We start from the raw sequence: 4,615 nt of genomic DNA, 5'->3' as shown, positions 1-4,615 counted from the left end.
AGATCGTCTATTGAGCAGCAGCTGGAATGTTTGTATTTGATCGATTTGTTATCGTGAACAACGAATAAATAAAACGGCTCAAATATCCTCTATTGATTAACGTTACTTCCACTTGTTGTTTTAGTTAGCAGCAGCTATCATTCATATATATATATATATTCGATCAACAAATCAAATGAAAAAAAATAAAATCCTCTGACAATGAAACCTGAGAATTATTATTTTTTGTAGTCTAAAACTTCAGTTTACCGATTAATAAAAATAAAAATTAAATGTAAAACCTTCGGTGGCTGACATTTATACATCCTACATATAGTGACTTAAAATAGAAACAAATAAACAGAGTGAAATGTCTTGTTTCATCCTCCCAACAAACTCAAACACATTGACCCAGAAACTTCAAACACCTGTAAACACAACACACACACACACAAACACACACACAAAGCCACTGCTGCTTTCCCCAAACTTTAATGTTTCAGTCGCAGAAGCGAGGAAAGAAAAACAAACAAGAAATGAAACATTTGAAGGTTTACACATGCGACTGGGACAATAAAGACAATCGGCAGGACAAAGAGATTAACACATAAAGGTCATGAGGAGTGGGGCTGAATGGAAAGTGCTGCTTTTTAGAAGAATCATCTCAATTAAAAACAACACTTCTACAGAAAAACATAATAATTGAAGCGTCGTTGCTTCAAACTGTTCTGATCACGATCCTCTGCAGAGAGAGATGCTTATGTTACTCTATCATAATTACATGATGAAACATTAGCAGTTAGGAGGACAGAAGGCACATTCCCCGCCGGGCCTCGATACCCGTGAACTTTGGGTCCCGAGTCGAAGCACAAACCCTCAAAACGTGTCTTTTAATGAAAGTGTGTTATTATCTGACGTGGTTTGGAATTAACACACAATAAATAGTTGATGATGAAGAGATTTACGAATTAAAAGGAGACATTTCTTACTCTAAGGAAGCTCATTTAAACTGTGATTGGAAAGAAAAGCCAGTGCAAGTCATTTTAATGTGAAACTGTATGAAAAGATGGAGTTAGCATCTCAAAATAATAAGTTAATATCTGAAAATAATGATAGAATCTCCAAATAATAAGTCAGCGTCTCAGAATACGGAGCATCTCAAAATGATGACAGTCATTTAAAAATAATAAGTAAATATGACAAAAATAATGACATAATCTTAAATTAAAATAATGATGTAGCATCTCAAAACAATTACTTGGGGTCTGTAAATAATGAGAACATTCCAAATAATGAGTTAGCCTCTCAGAATATGGAGTGACCCATAATAAGGGTTGAGTATTTAGAAAGAATGAGTTAGTATTACAAAATAATTACTTAATATCTCAAAATAATAAGTTAGAAACTCAAAACAATGACTCGGGATCTGAAAATCATGATGAATTATCTCTAAAAATTGTGTTTTTTTAAAAGAAATAAAGTGTTAATTTTACAAAATAATTACTTAATTTCTCAAAATAATAAGTTAGAAACTCAAAATAAATGATCCGGGGATCTGAAAATCATGACGAATTATTTCAAAATAATTAGTTTGTTAAAAAAAATAATGAGTTAATATCTAAAAATAATGAGTTAATATCTAAAAACAATAAGTTAAACTATCAAAATAATTATTTGAATCTCAAATAAAAAAAGTACTTATCCCTTACAAATTATTATAATTAATTAAGTCAAAATACAGCAGGAAAAGAACTTCTGTAAAAAACACATTCAATTTGAACGATAAAGAGATGAAGAGATTACGGACGCTTAGTTTAGCTTCATTTAGTTCAGCCACCACATTAAATAAATACATATTTATAGGAAACAGGCTGATTTTGTAGCAGCAGGACCAGCTTCACAAACTAAGGCACCGGCAACGCAGCACAAGGTCAAAGGTCAAAGTTCATATTCACCAACACAAAAGTCTCCGGGGTCCAAAACCAACGAGGAAAACTAAATAATAATATGTTTTCTTCCCCGCAGCGTGAATCCTTTAGCCGTCACTTTGATCCAAAATATATATATAAAACATAATAATGTTAATAAGTTACCTGCTGAAACCTGGAGCTTTTTGTATTGAATGAGATGTTGACATCTTTAATGATACAATCACTGGACATCTGCCCCGGTTCCGCTTGACCACACAAGAGCTTTTTAATGTTTACCGTCAAACCTGGAGGGGGGGAGGAGCCCAAGAGGAGCCGATCTGGAGGAGCCAATTGGGAGGAGCCCAATAGGAGCCGATCGGGAGGAGCTGATTTGGAGGAGCCGATTGGGAGGAGCCTATCGGGAGGAGCCGATTGGCTGCTGTGGGCTTTGTCCACGTGCCTCATATTTTCAATCACAACAATTAAAAATAAGGTACATCCGTTATTCAAAGACAAAATAATAATAACAAAAAAAGAGGAGTTGCATAAGTTATTGCATCTTAGCAATGTGGTGTCTGGACACAAAAGGTCAAAAGGTCACACGGCGGTAAAGGGAACTTCGGTGACCTCGAGGCGTTGGGGGGGGGGGGGGGGGGTCACTCGAGCGGAGCGGCGGAGATGCACAAGTTGTTTAAGGCACAGGCGACCTGCACGATCTTATCGAAGGTGGAGAGGTTGGAGGTGCGCTCCGAGATGGCGGTGAAGGGGCTCTCCACGGGGCCTGTGAGCATGGCGTACCGCCGCTTCACCACGGAGATCACCGTCTCCACGTGCCGCCGCACGCTCGAGGCGTCGACCGGCGGCGAGGCCTCTCCCCTGGGGTTGCCGCCGGCGACGTTGAAGAGGGCCCCTCTGGCGGCCACGGAGGCGTCGATGTCGAGGTCGCGGCTCGCCAGCACGACGTCGCCGGGGAGGAGCTTGCACAGGAAGCCGCAGCCCTCCGCCAGGCTCTTGTCGCTGACGTTTCCCAGCACGCCGCGGGAGACGAAGGTGACGACGCCCTGCGGCGCCACGCCGATCAGGTACTTCAACACGTTGGGGCTCGCCGCCGCCCACCGAGAGCTCGCCGCCGCCCCCCGAGAGCTCGCCGCCGCCGCCGCCCTCTGGCCGCCCCGGGAGACCGGCTCCTCGAAGGGCACCTCGAAACAGTCCACGATGACGGCGCAGTCCGGGTGGGAGGCGCGCAGAGCCGCCGGCAGGTTCTTCCGCAACTCGGCCCGCGAGGGCCAGAAGACGGCCGTCGGCACCAGCGTGGAGGACATGATGCTGACCATCTGGTGCACCGTCCGGGTCACCGTGCCGACCTTCACGCCGAAGCGGTAGGCCAGGTCCTGGTTGCGCAGGTCCAGGCGGAGGCGCATCAGCGTCAGCAGCAGCTGCTGGAACTTGGAGAGCTTGGCGGCCTTCATGGCGTCCATGTGCGGCGCCAGCAGCCACATGACCGTCTCCAGGACGAAGAAGTTGGGCAGGCCGGTGTAGAACTTCACCTTCTCGGCGTCGTTCCGCAGCGAGGCCTCGGAGAGCGCCGTCTTGTCCGCGGACTCCCTGAGGGTCTGGTTCTCCTTCTTCAGGAGCCGCAGGACGTCGTTGAAGTTCACCGTGTGAGCGAAGCGGCCTTTCTTGCTGTCGCTCATGGATTCCTCCTCGTCGTCGTCGTCGTCCTCGTCGCTGCTGAGGGAGGAGGACGCGCTCTCCTCCGGCTCCCCGGGACGCCGCTCCTCCTGGCCCCGCCCCCCCGCCGCCCGGCCCTGGCCCTGCAGGAACAGCAGGGCGTTGGCCGCCTCCACGCGCGCCTCCTGCTTGTCCGGGACCTCCGGGGCGCCGCCGGACTCCTTCATGTCCGGGGACGAGGGCGCCGACGCGAACACCGACGGAACATAGTCCGGAGACCGAGGATTCTTCACCTGTTTTCCTGCATGTGGATTTTTTTTTAAAGACGAAGATGGAGGTGAAGATGAAGATTTGGAGGTTTCTTGTGAGTAATTGAAGTAAAGTCTTCATGTGTGAATGATAGTTTTTCTCTGTTGAGCTTCCTGTTGTTTCATTTAGCTTCTGGCTCTATCAAAGCACTTTGTAAACTGTTTCTAAAAAGACGATATGAAAATAAAGTCATGATTATTCTTACTTGTAAAAAGGGAAAGGTGAGACGAGTATTCTGTTGGCGTCAATCTGCAACCTCACCACTAGATGTCACTAGAATCCTACACGCTGGTAAAAATAAAAACCAGAAACCCTGAGAAATAATAGTAATAATAATAATAATACGATGACAGAAACATACAGTTTCTCGGGATCTTAATATTCTAGAGGGATAGTATATGTGTGTGTGTATGTGTGTGATGAACTAGATCTCCTGCACCACTGAGACAACATTTCCCAAAACAGCCACAAACTACAGTGAAACGTTTTTATTTTACCACCTTCAGTGGCAAGAAGTGAATTAACTGACAATTATGTAAAAGAAAATCCTAAAGATTGACACTTTAATATAAGTTAACCTTTGCAGACAAAATCAGAAGTTGGGGATTTAGCTTTAAAAAAAGTCAAACAAAATGGGCCTATGTGAGGTTAATTTAGAAATACATGGTCCCTTTTTTATTTGATTCATTCTTTAATATGTTTAATTATCTCTCTAAAGGGACCATGTTGTTTAACTTTAAAAAGTA

This window comes from Pseudoliparis swirei, chromosome 2 (genome assembly GCF_029220125.1).
Source record: "Pseudoliparis swirei isolate HS2019 ecotype Mariana Trench chromosome 2, NWPU_hadal_v1, whole genome shotgun sequence".
In the NCBI taxonomy this organism is placed as follows: Eukaryota; Metazoa; Chordata; class Actinopteri; order Perciformes; family Liparidae; genus Pseudoliparis; species Pseudoliparis swirei.
The sequence above is the reverse complement of the archived record's forward strand: the minus strand, read 5'-3'. Positions refer to the sequence as shown.